The sequence below is a fragment of the Hylobates moloch genome, unplaced genomic scaffold (assembly GCF_009828535.3).
Source record: "Hylobates moloch isolate HMO894 unplaced genomic scaffold, HMol_V3 SCAFFOLD_12, whole genome shotgun sequence".
NCBI classification, from domain to species: domain Eukaryota; kingdom Metazoa; phylum Chordata; class Mammalia; order Primates; family Hylobatidae; genus Hylobates; species Hylobates moloch.
Window position 1 is genome coordinate 4,678,326 of NW_026652287.1, and position 17,341 is coordinate 4,695,666.

Consider the following 17,341-nt stretch of genomic DNA (forward strand, 5'->3'; position numbering starts at 1 on the left):
GCTCATGCCTGTAATCCCGGCACTTTGGGGCCAAGGTCAGAAGATTGCCCGAGGCCAGGAGTTTGAGACCAGCCTGGCCCACACAGCGAGACCCTATCTCTACAAAAAAAAAAAAAAATTAGCTGGGTGTGGTGGTGCACATCCATAGTCCAAGCTATTTGGGTGAGGTGGGAGGATTGCTTGAGCTTGGGAGGTCAAGGCTGCAGTGAGCTGTGATCACACTACCTCACTCCAGCCTGGGTAACAGGTCAAGAGCCTGTCTTTGAAAAAAAAAGAAAGAAAAGAAAAGAAATAGAAAGTCTTACGACTCTCCCCACATTCTCTTGTATCATTTGGAACTCACCTCTAACCCCACTGCCAGGCCCTGGCAACCTCTGGTCTTCTTTGTGTCTCTGGAGACGTATCTTTTCTGGAATGTCATATACATGAAATCACAAAGCATGGAGCTTTTTGAATCTAGCATCTTTCGTATACCAGAAAGCATCCTGATTTATGTTTTCACAGGTGTGTGTTACATTTTCTTGAAGAGTAGTAATCCCACGTCCACACATGACACAGATGAACAGCGCAAGGCTGATTTCCAGTCCTCTGTGATCACGAATAAAGGCATTGTGAAGATGTGCCTACTGGCTTTTTGCATGATCACTTATTTTCATTTCTTTTGGGTAAATGTCTAGAATGGAATCATTGGATCATCGGTTTATAGGGTGTTGAATCCTGTAGGAAACTGTCAAATTATTTTTCAAAGTGGATGTGTTATTCTTCATACAAACCAGCAATGTGTGAGGGTTCCAGTAGCGCTGGGTCCCTCCTAGAGCTTGATACAGAATTTTCTTTTTTTTTTTTCTTTTTTTTTGAGACAGAGTCTTGCTCCTTCACCCAGGTCCTTCCCTGGCTAGGAAGGAAGCTTGGGCATCCTGAAGGTCCGGCTACACTGCCTCTGCTGAAACAGGGCTTATCCCGAGTCCCCAAGTCCAGGGAAGCTCTTTTCTAATATGTACATTTATTGATATAATTTTCCTTTCAAATATGGCTCTAGCTGCCTTTTGTTGTTGTTGTTGTTTTTTTTAATTTTTTTGAGACAAAGTCTCACTCTGTTGCCCAGGCTGGAGTGCAGCAGCCTGATCTCAGCTCACAGCAACCTCTGCCTCCTAGGTTTGAGTGATTCTCCTGCCTCAGCCTCCCGAGTAGCTGGGATTACAGGCAAGTGCCACCATACCTGGCTAACTTTTGCATTTTTTAGTAGAGACGGGGTTTCACCATGTTGGTCAGGCTGGTCTTGAGCTCCTGACCTCAAGTGATCTGTCCGCCTCGGCCTCCCAAAGGGTTGGGGTTACAGGCATGAGTCACCACACCAGGCCTGGTACTGCTATTAAAGGACAGCAATGACATTCTAACGGAGGTGCAGGAGTGTCTGTTTGTGATTGTGACTTGCTTTGCCCTAATGACTAATAATGATCAGCATTTTTATATGCACATTTGCATCTTTTTTTATTAGAGTGTCCAAATATTTTGCCCTTCTTTATTTGGATTTTGTTTTTTATTATTGAGGTTTCAGAGGTCTTGATGTACTCTGAATACAAATCCTTTGCAAGTATGTGCTGGCAAATATCTCCTCCCAGTCTGTGGCTTCTCTTTTCATTCTCTTAACAATGTCACTCCCAGAGCACAAAATTGAATTCTGATGAAAGTTAATTTCTTACTTTTTTTTATTTTATGAGTCATGCTTTTGGTATCTTATCTATGAAATATTTACCGAACCCAAGCTCACGAAGATTGTAGGTTCAGATTTCATATTGGAGTGACAAAACACAAAGATTCTAAAATGTGAAATATAAATTATTATAAAACACAAAACAGCAGAAACAAGACACTTTTATGTGGAACCCACATTGCCTGTATTTCCGTCTCCCCATGGCTCACTCATGAGCGATGGTCTTGGTAGCAGGGGCCACAGGGCAAGCAATTCCAATGACAGTGAAGTTACAGGTTCCTCACTGTCTATGTGTACAAATTTCATTAGTTCATTGGGAGCTAGTGAACGAATACCTCATTTCTCTGGGGAACTAATACTGAGCATCTGCCTGAAGCTGAAGTTCCTCTTTAGAATCCAAGCCATCAGGAAACCTACAGTTTTCAGAACTGTTTATAAAGAGTATTTACTTATATTTTCTAATTTAAAGGGACAAGAAAAAAAAATTCAGTGAACCTTGTTGTGGACTGAATGGTGTTCCCCCCAACTTCATATGTTGAGGCCCTAACCCCCAGTGTGAGAGTTTTGGCAGTTTGGACCCTTAAGGAGGTCATTAAGGTTGATTAATGTCATAAGGATGGAGCCCTAATCCAATAAGGATTGGTTTCTTCATAAGAAGAGGAAGACACTTTGAGAGGCTGAGGCAGGCTGATCACTTGAGGTCAGGAGTTGGAGACCAGCCTGGCCAACGTGGTGAAACTCCGTCTGTACTAAAAATACAAAAATTAGCCAGGCGTAGTGGTGGGCACCTGTAGTCCCAGCTACTCAGGAGGCTGAGGTGGGAGAATCACTTGAACCCAGGAGATGGAGGTTGCAGTGAGCTGAGATCGAACCACTGTGCTCCAGCCTGGTGACGGAGTGAGATCTTGTCTCAAAAAAAAAAAAGAGGAAGAGACACCAGAGATCTCACCCCATACATGCACAGAGCAAAGGCCTTGCGAGGACACAAGGAGAAGGGGACCATTGACAAATCAGGAAGAGAAACTTTATGAGAAACCAACCCTGACACCACCTTGATCTTGGACTTTCAACCTCCACAACTGTGAGAAAATAAATGCCAGTTGTTTCAGCTGCCCAGCTATAACAAATACCTAATTTTCTCTAAGATTTTTAAAGGATAGAAGGGCTTTCTCCTTTTTGGCAAAGCCTGTCTCTGTGTGAAGACAATGGAAGGTGGTCTCTTATCCTGGTGACCCCTATGACCCCTATTAACAAATGTCTAACCACTTGAACTAGAAGTAACTGACACATGGTTCATATACATTCAGCCTCAGAAATACAAGCACAGGACTGACGAAAACATCCACACGGATCTTCACACCTGGATCCACATAGTGCCTGGGATCTGTGATGAATAACTCTTTACAATCTTTTAATTATGTTTAGAATTTCGTTATTAGATAGCACTTTATTTTCCTATCACAGGAGTTATTTTGCTAAATATAAACATTCTAACGATGTTGCACTTTTTGTAAGTTGGCTTTGGCACGTCTTGTCTTCCTTTTTGCCATTCCCGGATCTTGGAGAAAGGCCCTTGGCTTGGTGCATTAGGCCATGTGCATGTTTAAAAATAAACAGCATTGCTTTTGCTTGTCATTTGTTCCAATATTTAGAAACATCCATCAGTAATGTAAAAAAAATACTAAATAAAAATCATCTTTTAAAATAAAGGCATTTTTGGCATTGGTGCTCCCAGGGGAGCCAATTAACTGGAAATGATGAGGAACAGTTCCAGCTCTCCACTCCTGTCTTATTGCTTCTCCTCTGACACACTTCTGGCCTGGGCGGATGGAGGAAGCTGTCATTCATGGTCTCTGATTTCCCAGTAGACAACGGACAGCACTGTCAACCCTGGTCACGTAACACAGAGGAGCTTTAGAGCAGTATTTTTTTTCCTGATAGATAATATTTGCACCTATGTATAGGTACTTGTGATATTTTGATATGTGCATAAAATACATCATGTTCAAGTCAAGGGATTGAGGTTATCCATGACCTCGGTATAGCGGTGTTTAGTTCACTCTGCTTTAACCTTATTCTATTTGTCCTGAGAGTGCACTAGGTGTGTCTTATTTGTTCTAATATACACATATATTTTTTCATTCCATGACAATTCACATATTTCTTGGCTTCTCCATACGCCAAGCACTGGGTAAGTCGACAGACCCAGATCCTGCCCTCAGGAAACCTGTAGTTGAGGGATTGGATAGCGTGGAATGCTCCGTGTAGGTTTGGATGTATCTCTTGGTGTGCCTCTGACCCCTGTCTAGGGTGAGCTTTTCCCAGGGCAGGGAGTGTGTCCATCTTTCCATACTTGGTGTTGAGCCCAACATTAGGTAGACTGATGGTACTCAACAGAAGAAATGAAAGAATGAACCCACCTCTGTTCTTTATGAGATGTGTGACTTGGACAATTTCATGCAAACTCGTTGCACTTTTCTTCCTCATTTGAAAATCAAGGATAATAGTGATGATCTCTTAGGGTTCTGGTGAGGATTGGTGAGCATAGATGATAGGACTCGGACCTTGTATGTATTAATAACTCTTGTGTTGTGTGGCCCATAACTCCTGCTATGAGAAATATTCCACAACCCTACATGCAGTAAGGTTATCAGCAGCCTACATGCTTTGTGGCACTTCTAAGATTTGCTTTATCTCTAAGAGAGGACCCAGAGAGTTTGCAAGATAACGATGGCTTAAATAAGATAGGCATTTATTTTCTTTTCTGTCAAAGTGGTCTAGGTTAGGGAAATCCACAGCAGATAAGGCAGCTCCATGCTGTTACAAGGACTTGTGCTCCTGGCTGCTTCTTAGCCACCATTATTCAATAATGAACATGAATTCCTACTCAAGGTCACTTCAGGGCCCACAGTGGCTGTGGAAGCTCTAGCCATCCCATCTGCTTTTTAGGCTGGCATAAAAACTGAATGGGAAAGACAAAAGATTCCTTCTAACTGAATAAGTTCTTTTCTCCAGAGACTTACCAAGCATTGTTTATGACATTTTCATTGTATCTCACAGAGCTGAAGTCAGTCATGTGGCCAGCCATACAGATATACAAAGGAAGATAGAAAAAAATGTGCGTGTGTTTTTAAAAAAGGTACCAGTTGCATTTTACCCAGTGAAAATGTGAGGTTCTATTGCTTTAAAACATAGAATAGATATTGGCAAGTGCATCAGTGAGAATATCTCTAATTGCAAAATCTAAAGTCTGGCTGAAGGTAGGTCCGGGACCAGGGTTTTAAATCCAGTGACCCCAGGGCCCGGCAGAGGGAGAGAAGCAGAGAGCGACAGCAGACGGCGGTGCAGTGCCGTGTGGAGAGCTGAGCTGTGTTTCAGGCTGACGAAGCAGGTCTCACTTGCACGACTCCATTCCCAAATCAAATCAAATCAGAAACAATACGCACAGTGGTGGCTGAATCTGGTCTGACTCGTGCATTTATAGTTAATGTAAATACTCATGTGTTATACTGTCTTTTTCAAATATTGTGTCCATAGTTTTTCACTGTGGTGGTCATTGAGGTTTTATTTTAAACTCATGGATATAAAATGTGAAGACCCCCAACTGTAGATTACCATAATAGTTCTCAGCTGGATGACCTCTCTCGGGCTCGAAGGGTCATTGGGTAATTTGAGTGAGGGGCATGGCTAGATTGGTAGCTGGGAAGAGCCATGTGTCAATGTCCAGGCTGATGGAGTCAACGCCACTTGGCCTCAGCCCATCGCTGCTGCAGAAAGACGAGTCCAGTGCAGACAGGTATTCGAATGTTTCAAGAAAGATAAGAAATCTTTATTCGAATCATACCAATGATACTTATGGCTGTTGGTTGAATTGTGTCCAAGGAAAGATCGGTTAAAAATTTAGTTCCAAGTACCTGTGAATGTGATTTCTTGGGTTACTGATCCTGGAAGGCCAAAGTGTTATAACTCATGTAGAACAAAGGATTAACCTACAAGATGAAATTCACCCATAGAGAAACTGCTTTTGATTAATTACAGTTTAAACGCTCTATTTTTTTTTGTTGTTGTTACCTACCTTGATGCTAAGTGTAAAAATCAAAGTACTGCATAAACTGGGCAGATCACATCCTAGAATCTCAGGATTTTATTTTTGTAAGAGACGTCCCCACTTCTAGTTCCTACCTCTCCCCATAACTCATTTAGATTCACATCATCAAAAATAATATTTTTCTATTCCATTGATCTCATCTTGGCAACTTGCTTAGCAAACAATGCTTTTCTTCTCTGAGGGCTTCTCAGAATTGTATTTGCTAACATCAGCTCTAGGTAGCACCTAGAAATGGATGTATTTACTTGCAAATGTGCTTGTAACTGCTTTAAAATGATTATTATGGCCTCAGTCTCAAATCCTTCCTTTTACATTCCTTTGCTACATTCATAATTTCCGGGAAAGATCTCTTTAGAGGACTTGCACTTTTATTGGGCCAGAAAAAAAAATTGGCATGACCTATATTTCATCTGTCACCTTTTGTATATTTTTGTCATGAATGCAAAATATTAGAGTGATTCAAGATCATGCTGAGTAGTAAAATGGAAAGAGGTAAATGGCAGGATAGTTGCTTTTTTATGTTCTGATTAAATAGACTCAAAGGAATCCAGGGCGATTTCATAATACAAAATAGAAACTACAAGTGAAAGATACAAGAACATGTATTGTATTATTAAATAGCAAAGTAGGTGAGTAAGAAGGAGAATATTAATGGAGTTAACCCAATCAGCACCTATGCCAACGTAGCCGCTAACGAGACCAGACATCAAAGGAGATGAGTCTTGGAGTAACACGTCCTCAGCTGGAGATACTCAGCAGGGCCTTCCTCTTTAGGAGAAGTAGCTGGAGTCTGGACTGGGAGAGAGAGAGTAGAAGCACCCCCCAGGCTGGGCTCCTACATGTTCTTTGGGGGCTCAAAGGTAATGTGTGTCACAGAGCTTTGCTTTGACGCCTCTCAGCCTCAGAGCATAGAGGACGGTTCTGGCCACTGGCTAGCCTTCTCCCAAGGTCAAGGACATGAAACTGGCATGATGTACACTGACAAATGTTCACAAAACCCTTGGTTTTTCTTTGGAGGTAACTGGAACCCATAGAGGTAAAAAAATAAAAATAAAAATCTTATTGAAGATCACAGAGCTCATGAGGGATCTTGGATTTTAATTTTAGGAGAGGTCAAAAAAACAATGAGTGTGCTATAGGGGTTGATTTTTCCACCTGTGAGGAGCCTGTTGGGAGGACAAGGGTAGGGATGAGGAGGTCAGTTTGAACCTCATTCGCTTTTTACCAGTGGTGTGACCTTGGGCAAGGACGAGCTTTCTCTCTGCCTGAAGTCCCTCACCAGTGACGTAGGGGCAGTGGAAGCTCCATTCTATGGGTACGTGGAGAAACTTAAATGAGATGCTGTGCATGGGGTCAGGCTCGTGGCTGACCCCACATAGAGGAATTCCCACTCTTCATTGTACATGAACCTCATGGCACTCAGCCCTATAGCCCTCCCAGACGCAGGGAACACGTCCCCATACATGCTTTTGTGGTTGAGCTTTTTTACATTTTTACCCATGGGTTATGGTTTTAAATCGGGCCTTGAGTTAGCAAAGGACGTAAGTTGGCCCTTTTTTCTTTTCTATGAAGGAATCCAAGACCCTGACCTTCTCTAAGAAATTCTCCTCTATCTCAATGTTTCTTACCATCTACAAGTATTGTTGTAGGTGAGGCTGGAATGTTACTGCTTCACAGTCAGACTCAAGGATCTTGAAAATAACGGGAAAGGTTTGCAGATTGCAAGGACCCTGAACTCCTTGGAATGAACATGGCTGAGTCACCGAGGAGCTCCTGCGCTCCAGGCTCTGCCATCTCATGTAATTATCACCTCATAGAATCCAGAAGGGAGGTGCTACTATCTGTGCCTTCGCAGAGGGTGGATGTGAGAAGGAGAAGCCACTGGAGGTGGAGAAGATGTGCAGGACTGCAGGCAGAGCTGGGGAAAAGGCACAGCCAGGACACAGCCCAGACTGTCTGCCTGAAGGCCCCAGAGAAGCTCCTAACTGCTGTGTCATCCTGCCTTTCAACAAGGGAGAAAAACACAGGTTCACCCGTGCACAGATACACGCATCACAAAGCAAAACATACACATACATCCATCACACATGTACACATGACTCACACAACACACACAGCCACATACAGGCACACACCCCTCACTCATAAATGTATGTGTACACCCAGATGCACACATGCAGAGATACATGCACCACACATGCACAAACATACACATGCATTCATCACACACATACACATGACTCACACAATGTACACACCCACATACAGACACCTCTCACCCATGAATATATGTGTACACACAGATGTACACATGCACAGATACGTGCACTATACACTCACATACACATGTATTCATTACACATGCACACACGACTCACACAATGCACACACCCACATACAGACACACACCTCTCACCCATGAATATATGCGTACACACAGATGTACACATTCACAGATACATGCACCATACCCTCACATACACATGCATTCATTACAGATGTACACACAACTCACACGACATACACACCCACATGAAGACACAACCTCTCACCCATAAATATATGTGTACACACAGATGTACATATGCACAGATACATGCACCACACATGAACAAACATACATGTGCATTCGCCATACACATACACACGACTCATACAACGTACATGGCCACATACAGACACATACCTCTTACCCATAAATATATGCATACACACAGATGCTCATATGTACAGATACGTGAACCATATACTCACATACACATGCATTCATCACACACGTACACATGACTCACACAATGTACACACACACATACAGACACATACCTCTCACCCATAAAGGTACGAGTAGACACAGATTCATGCATGCACAAACATACACATGCATTCATCACACATATACACACAACTCACACAACATACACACCCACAGACAGACACACACATCACACCCATAAATGTATGCATACACACAAATGTGTGCATACACACATGCACACACACGTATAGATAAAAGCACAACACACTCATAAAGATACACACATACATCGCATCCATATTCATAACTCACACGATATACACGCCCACATACAGACACATTGCACTCACCCATAAACTCTCACATACACAGATGCACACATTCAGGTACATGCAGCACACACACTCGCAAACACAGAGTCATCACACACATGCACACGACTCACACAATGTACACACCCATGTACAGATACTACGTACCACTCACACATAAACACAAACATACACGCAGGTACGCACACATGGATACACACTACAAACACATCTCCACATACACATATGCCACACTGACTCACACATACATATGCAGTACACATACATCTGTTCATGCACACACACTTTTACACACTCATATGCTTACTCCACCACACATAAACCACACATTTGCACATACTAACACATGCACACACTCACACACATAAACAGAAGCTCGCACACACAGGAATCACACGTGCACACGCACACACGGGTATTGGCAGCCTGCACACTCCCAAGGAGGTGCACACTCCTGTCTAGATACGTGAAGAGACTGCATCCCATTTTGCACCCTTGCTCACGGTCAGGTTTTGGGGACGGCTCCCGTATTTAGACACTTCCTCTCACGAAGCTGAAAGGAAAGGTTCACTCAGGGCTTTCTCTCATCACGGTAGGCTCTGAACTCCCTCGCCCTTCAGGTCAAATAACCTGTACCCTGCTGGTTCCGGGAAGCTCTGTTATCACAGAAAAACACACCCGCTGCTCCAGCCCTGTGGGAATGTGGCACCACATCTGCCTGTGGTCTCTGTCCAAATTTCCAAAGACAACGAAAAGTAATGGTGACGATGATGTCAATGACGAAGAAAACAATAATAAGTGAGAAGAATCGCTCACTAGGTCCCAGGCACATTGCCAAGTGGCTTACATATTGTCTTCTCCTATGATAGGTATTTTTAGTCCTTCTTTCATAGATGAGCAAATTAAGGTACAGAGATGACAAATACTTGGCCCAAATCCAATAGCCGAGAAGTCGCAAAATCAAGATTCACAACAGTTCCCTTTGGGTCTGATCCTAGAGTTGTACCCTTCCCCATTCCATGGCATTAGGGAGGTGGAAGGAAACTCCCCTTCTGCTCCCGGAATCCAGGCTGGCTTGGTGACTTGTTGACCACAGAACGCTGTGGAAGGGACATTCTGGGGCTTCCCTTCTCCATCATAAGAAGGTAAGAAGGCTGCAGCTTCCACCGGGCCTCTTGGGCTGCGTACTCTTGACACTCTTGCTCTGAGAACTAAGCAGGCATATTTCATATCAAAATAGTAAAGAACTTCCTTTCCAAAGGCAGGACATGCTTCTGTGAGGTACTGAGCCACCCGTCCCTGGAGGAAAGCAAGAACAGAGCAGATCAGAGCCCAGGCAGACATCTTGGATGATGGGTGAGTGCGATTGGCTATGTGCCTCAAGTCTCATATTCGCAAGAGACTTCACATGCAACTTCTGAAGTTCAGAACCAGGACGCAGACACTGAAATGATTGAAGGAAGACATTTATCAGAAATCTCCTCCCATAGGGCTCATGGCCAGACTTTATCACATGCAGGGGTGATGTAATCTTACCACATTAAGTTACTACACTCATATCACTGTGCACTCTGTGGGAGTGTGTCCCCAAGTCAACTTGTAAATATATAAATGTATTCTACATTACTTCAAAGCCTGTTTTGGAATTCCTTTATTAAAAAAAAGAAGTTTTCGGCCGTGCGCGGTGGCTCACGCCTGTAATCCCAGCACTTTGGGAGGCCGAGGAGGGCGGATCACGAGGTCAGGAGATCGAGACCATCTTGGCTAACACGGTGAAACCCCGTCTCTATTAAAAATACAAAAAAAATTAGCCGGGCACGGTGGCGGGCTCCTGTAGTCCCAGTTACTCGGGAGGCTGAGGCAGGAGAATGGCGTGAACCCAGGAGGAAAAGCTTGCAGTGAGCCGAGTTCTCACTACTGCACTCCAGCCTGGGCGACAGAGCAAGACTCCATCTCAAAAATAAATAAATAAATTAGTTAATTTTTAAAAAAGGCGTTTTCTTAGAGCCTTAAAAAGTTGTTGGGGGCTGAGTGCAGTGCCTCATGCCTGCAATCCCAGCACTTTGGGAGGCTGAGGCAGGTGGATCATCTGAGGTCAGGAGTTTGAGACCAGCCTGGCCAACATGGTAAAACCCTGTCTCTACTAAAAAAAAATACAAAACATTAGCCGGGTGTGGTGGCGGGCACCTGTAATCCCAGCTACTCGAGAGGCTGAGGCAGGAGAATCATTTGAAGCCTGGATGCGGAGGTTGCAGAGCTGAGATCATGTCATTGCACTCCAGCCTGGGCAACAAGAATAAAACTCCATCTCAAAAAATAATAATAATAAATGAAAATAAGTAAATAAAAGTTATTGGGCCCTCCCTTTGTGCATCCTCTGAGAAGTCGTGGGCTGGATGACCAGGTGGTGTGGTTGTGGTGGAGGGGACTTCAGCGTGGAATGAGGGGTGACCTGCTGGTGCACCTTTCTGCTCTCAGCCACTGTGGTCTTCGGCGATGAGACGAGGCAGATGCAGTGAGATTGTGCAGATAATGTCTCCATCAGGGGATGAGTTGCTATAGCACCCAGAGTGATTTCAGAAACCAAAAGGGTCATGCCCTAGCCTGTCTTCAATGACTCACAGCAACCCCTATTGCCTCATCACCCTATTCTCCAATATTCCTCTAATATCTTCCATTATGGAGACATCCAACATAAAGTAGAGTAGAATTGATTCAAAAACGCTGCTTGAACTGCCTAAATTAGAATCATTCTCAGGTTCTCAACATACAAATACAAGATAAAGAAAAAGAATGATGTTCCCCTCCCTGTGTCCATGTGTTCTCATTGTCGAACTCCCACTTCTGAGTGAGAACATGTGGTGTTTGGTTTTCTGCTCCTGAGGTAGTTTGCTGAGAATGATGGCTTCCAGCTTCATCCATGTCCATGCAAAGGACATGAACTCATTCTTTTTTTATGGCTGCATAGTATTCCATGGTGTATATATGTCACATTTTCTTTATTCAGTCTACCATTGACGGGCATTTGGGTTGGTTCACACCAGGGCGTGTCAGGAGGGAGGGGTGGGGAGGAAGGGGAGAGAGAGCATTAGGAAAAATACCTAATGCATGCAGGGCTTAAAACTTAGATGACGGATTGCTAGGTGCAGCAAACCACCATGACACATGTATACCTATGTAACAAACCTGTACGTTCTGCACATGTATCCCAGAAATTAAAGTAACAATTTTTAAAAAAGAAAAAGAAACTGCATTAAAAAATTAAATGAAGTTATGAATATATGTTTTTTGTTTAATCAGCAACCCCTCTACTATTCTGGTAGAAGCTGCTCAATTTGCTTCGAGGACCCAGCCTCCCTCCCTCCCAGTCTGTGTGTTGGGGCCTAAAGGATGCTCACTCACCCACCTTTCCTGGCTCCAGAGCTGGTTACACTTCCCAGGATTTTTTTTTTTTTTCCTGTTTGTTTTGTCTTCTGCTTATAGGAGAGATCTTCCTGGGGTTCTTGCTGTACCTGCTGACAAGGGGTAGCTCTCTCTAAATGCCACAGAGCTGGAAGGCTGCAGCCTGGAACTTGCTGAGGCTGCCTGAGAATGCAGCCCACCCAGGCAAGCAAGAGATGACATAGTTTCAGCACCTGGATCTATGGCACCCAGAAGCCAGATCCAACCCCCCAGCCCTTATCTTTGACCTTGAGCCAGTCTGAATTGGTAACTGGAAGTCACTTATCTACCAGATTCAACTATCAGGATGTTACTAATAAAAAATGACTCCAAAAATGAAAATGTGTTTCACAATATTTTCATGCAAAGACTTCAAGATCTATTTATACTCGACACCAACCATCTTGGTTATCTGATTTTTTAGTTCTCAGCAGCTGCTAAGCTGTAAATTAGGAGAGGATGCTAATGGTAGTCACACGGAGAGTAAGGAGAGTGATGGTCTAAGGGAGGAAAAAGATCTGAATAGACATTTTTCAAAAAAGACGCAAATGGCCAAAAGTTGGAGCTTGGGTAAGTCAGTAAGGTTTCCAAGCATGGAGCTTGCATGAGTCAGCAAGGTTTCCAAGCATGGAGCTTGCATGAGTCAGCAAGGTTTCCGAAGCATGCAGCTTGACTTGGGAATGGGTTGGGAGGGTTTGTAGGAAGATAATTTCCTTTCCTTTCTTTTTATATGAAGAAATTGGCTGGGTGTGGTGGCTCATGCCTGTAATCCCAGCACTTTGGGAAGCCGAGGCGGGTGGATCACTTGAGCTTAGGAGTTTGAGACCAACCTGGGCGACATGGTGAAACCCCATCGCTACCAAAAATTACAAAAATCAGCCCGATGTAGTGGCTCACACCTGTAGTCCCAGGTACTGGGGGGCTGAGGCAGAAGGATCCCTTGAGCCCGGGAGGTGGAGGTTGCAATAAGCTGAGATAGCGCCACTGCATTCCAGCCTGGGCGACAGAGTGAAACCCTGTCTCAAGAAAACAAAGAAAAAGAAAAAATGTTCAACATCTCTATGCATTAAAGAAATACAATTCAAAACTCCAATGAGACATCATGTCACCTCAGTTAAAATGGCTTGTATTTGAAGGACAGGCAATAGCAGATGTTGGTGAGGATGGGAGGAAAGGGGAACCCTGGTCCACAGGTGGAACATACGTTAATGGAGCCACTGTGAAGAGCAATACGGAGGTTCCTCAAAAAACACTAAAAGCAGAACTACAGTATGACCCAGTAATTTTACTACCAAGTGGGGTATCCAAAAGAAAGAAGAACAATAAATCAAAAAGATTCCTGCACTCTCATCTTGATTGCAGCACTATTCACAATAGCCAAAATGCGGAATCAACCTGAGTGCCCATTAATGAACAAATGGATACAGAAACTGTGGTATAGATGCAGGATGGAATATTCGCTATAGAAAAGACTGATCCAGTCATGGGCAGTAACATGGATGGAACTGGAGGTCATTATGTTCAGTGAAATAAACCAGGCACAGAAAGACAAATATTGCATGCTCTCATTCATATGTGGGGGATAAAAACAGGCATCTCATGAAGATAGAGAGGAAATTGGTGGTTACAAGAGCCCAGGAAAGATAAGGATGAAGGCAGATAGAGAGGAGTTGATTAATGGGTACAAATATATGGTTTGATAGAAGAAATAAGACCTAGTGTTAGATAGATCAGCAGGGTGACTATAATTTACCATCTATTTTATTTTTCAAAATAGTTAGAAGAGGCTGGGCACAACGGCTCACGCCTGTAATCCTAGCAATTTGGGAGGCTGAGGCAGGCAGATCACCTGAGGTCAGAAGTTTGAGACCAGCCTGGCCAACATGGTGAGACCCCATCTATATTAAAAATACAAAAATTAGCCTGGCATGGTGGTGCACACCTGTAATCCCAGCCACTCGGGAGGCTGAGGTGGGAGCATGGTTTGAACCCAGGAGGTGGAGGTGGCAGTGAGCCCAGATGGTGCCACTGCACTCTGGCCTGGGCAACAGTGTGAGACTCCATCTCAAAAAAAAAAAAAAAAAAGGAAAAGAAATTATCTTCCTACAAACCCTCCCAACTCATTCCCAAGTCAAGCTCCATGCTCGGAAACCTTGCTGACTCACGCAGGCTCCATGCTTGGAAACCTTGCTGACTCATGCAGGCTCCATGCTTGGAAACCGTACTGACTCGCGCGAGCTCCATGCTTGGAATGCTAACTGATTCATGCAAGCTCCGTGCTTGGAAACCTTACTGATTCATGCAGGCTCCGTGCTTGGAAACCTTACTGACTCATGCAGGCTCCGTGCTTGGAAATCTTACTGACTTATGCAGGCTCCGTGCTTCGGAAAACTTACTGACTTATGCAAGTTGTTGCTTTTCACTTGAGCATTTTTTGTAATGGGCACAAGAGGCACAAATATATGGGAGTCATCTCCCTAAATTTCTGAAATTCCAGGCAATTTTGTGCCTTATATGAAGAAAGGGAATTCTGCCTTTACAAAAAGTCGTCTTAATTCTACCAATTACGTAAACCTTTTACTCCCAACATTAAGGTAAAAAAAAAAAAAAGCAATGACTTATACACAGAGTTGCACCCACAGTTTCCTTCTCCATTTATATTTCTCAGCTGCGTGTGCTTTGGACAGAGTGTAACAACTTGGGGATTAATTATGTCCTGCACATCCTTTGCAGGGTACATCTTGCCATCCAGAGGCAGTGCTGGAGCGGGCAGTTGTCTGTGGCGAGGCCCTGGCTCACTCTGGGCCAAATAACAGGACTGATTGCAGCCAGCGATGAAACATCCTGTTTCTCCCAACCAGAAACAGGTAGAGGTGAGTGATGTCTCTGAGGGGCAAGTACAAGTCACACTGTTTGAATTTTCCTCTCCTCTGTACCAACTGACAGCTGGCTCCTTTGTCCTCAGTGTTTGCTGACAGGGTAATTAGCAGGACACCTACCCCACCAACCTTACAGGCAGCCAAAGGCATCTCCCTTAGCAAACAGGGGAGCAGGGCTGTGTGAGCCTCAGAGCTCCTGAAGCTTGCGCAGAGCTGGCACAGGGCAGCGGGAACTGACAGGCAAAGTCACTTGAAACATATTTCCTCTCTGCAAGGAGAGGAGAGTTCCAGTGAGAGAGTGAAGCAGATGAAAAGACAACATGAAAACAAACAAACAAACAAACAAAATAATCCATTTCAAGTTCTTGGAGCCTGGTCTCATTTCCAGCCTGGAAATTACTGCTGCAGACTGCAGGGTGGTCCCTGCACTCCCTGTGTGTATGATCTAGTGGTTGCTAGTGTCATTAGAGAGAGAAAGACGTACAATGCTATGAGGTGAGTCCCCAGGAGTCAGGAATTTACCTGTGCCTTGGGGCAGGCACTTCCCTGGGGAGAGGAAGGAACTTCCTCATTAATTCATTCCACAGGGAGGGATGGTGCCCTCAGCCACTGCAGGGAGCTGTTCTGCATGCCGGAGGTGGAGACGCCAGTGCCTCTGAGGGCCTCCCTTTTCTGACAGAGCTTGAAGAGAAGGCAGACATGAAATGGATGGTCACAGATGGGGTGGGGGTTAGAGAAGGGGATGCATAGACAGCCAGGGAGTGCCCAGGGCTTGAATGAGGGAAATTGCAGAGGTGAGAAAAAGGGAACAGATTCCAAAGATATGAAGAAAGTGGATTTGTGAATGACTCTTGAATGTGACCATCCGTCCTTGTGAGCAAGAAGACACACGTTCTCAAGCCCATACGTTGTGAACATCCTCACTAACGCAGACGCTTCTTGGAAAATCACGACTGATACTGAGTCATCAATGATAGGAACAGGCAGCCTTACCAGGTTCAAAAGAAATTTATCATCAAGGATGCTTCACTGGATAGAATCCAGCTACAGGGTCTGGAAGCCTGGGACCCAGGCCCAACGCGGCCACCCTTTGTGTGACCTCCAATCAATCCTCTCTAGATTAGTGGTTCTCAGTCAGTCCTCTGCGGTTAGAACGCAGAGCTTGAGAGAGTGCTGATGTCAGATCCCCACCGCTGGAATTCTGCTTTGTCACCCCGGCAGTTCTCAAGAGCAGCTCTGGAGCTAAACCTGAAGCCACAGACTGCTGCAGTAATAGTTGTTAGCATCCCCTGGGCATAAGGAAAGAGATGCACCTCATGGAGATTGGTGTCAGACTGAGGGAAGAACTTTCGGAATTTAAATACAGAAGCTTCTATAATGCCTCATTCTAGGATATTGCTAAAAAGACTTCTTTAGTTGTGAGTAACATTAACCAGCTTGAGTCAGCTTATGGAAAAAGAAGGGTTTTATTAAAGAGCTGTGTTTGGGGGAGACCCAGGGCAAGCACACAGCCAGCCCCAGAAGGGACCTGGAGCCAGATTAAGGGGCTGGCTTGCCCGTGTGTCTCCCCTCCGCTCACTCTCTCTGTGTGCTGATCTACCTGGTCTCTCTGGGCACAAAGGAGAGGGTGGCTGTCCCAAGAATGCCTGCTTGATAATTATGCATTCTTCAGTTACCATCCGAGCAGACACTATCCCTGGTTCCCAGCTAAACCTGGAAGAATGAAGGTGACTCACCCACCTATGGCCGTCGATCAGAAGAGGTAGCCAGATAATTTCTTTAAAAGGTTAAGTCAGTCAAATATATAGCACGCCAGATAGCAACACATCCAATTGAAAAATAATACGTGGGAGGACTATAGGGGAACTGGTGGTGAACGTGGCATTGGACTTTATGCACAGCGGTCAGTGAAAATAGTGAAAAAATGATATAAATATATGTGTATATGGTATAAACATGATATATATGTATGCTATATTAGTTTGCATATTTAGTCTACCTATATTACATAGTCCATACATACACACTATGTGTATATACTATATATGTATATATAATACTACATATACTCTATATATACTATGTATATATAATACTATATATACTCTATAT

At 44.1% G+C, this 17,341-nt stretch overlaps 1 long non-coding RNA gene across 1 annotated transcript; it reads right to left on the minus strand.

Moving 5' to 3' along the window:
* Positions 1 to 6,408: 6,408 nt before the first annotated feature.
* Positions 6,409 to 9,963, minus strand: LOC116479731 (uncharacterized). The gene is made up of 3 exons (XR_004251051.1): positions 9,403 to 9,963; positions 7,451 to 7,820; positions 6,409 to 7,131 (listed from the first exon to the last, which is right to left on the minus strand). It is a non-coding gene; the product is annotated as an uncharacterized LOC116479731 (long non-coding RNA).
* Between the last annotated feature and the right edge of the window lie 7,378 nt (positions 9,964 to 17,341).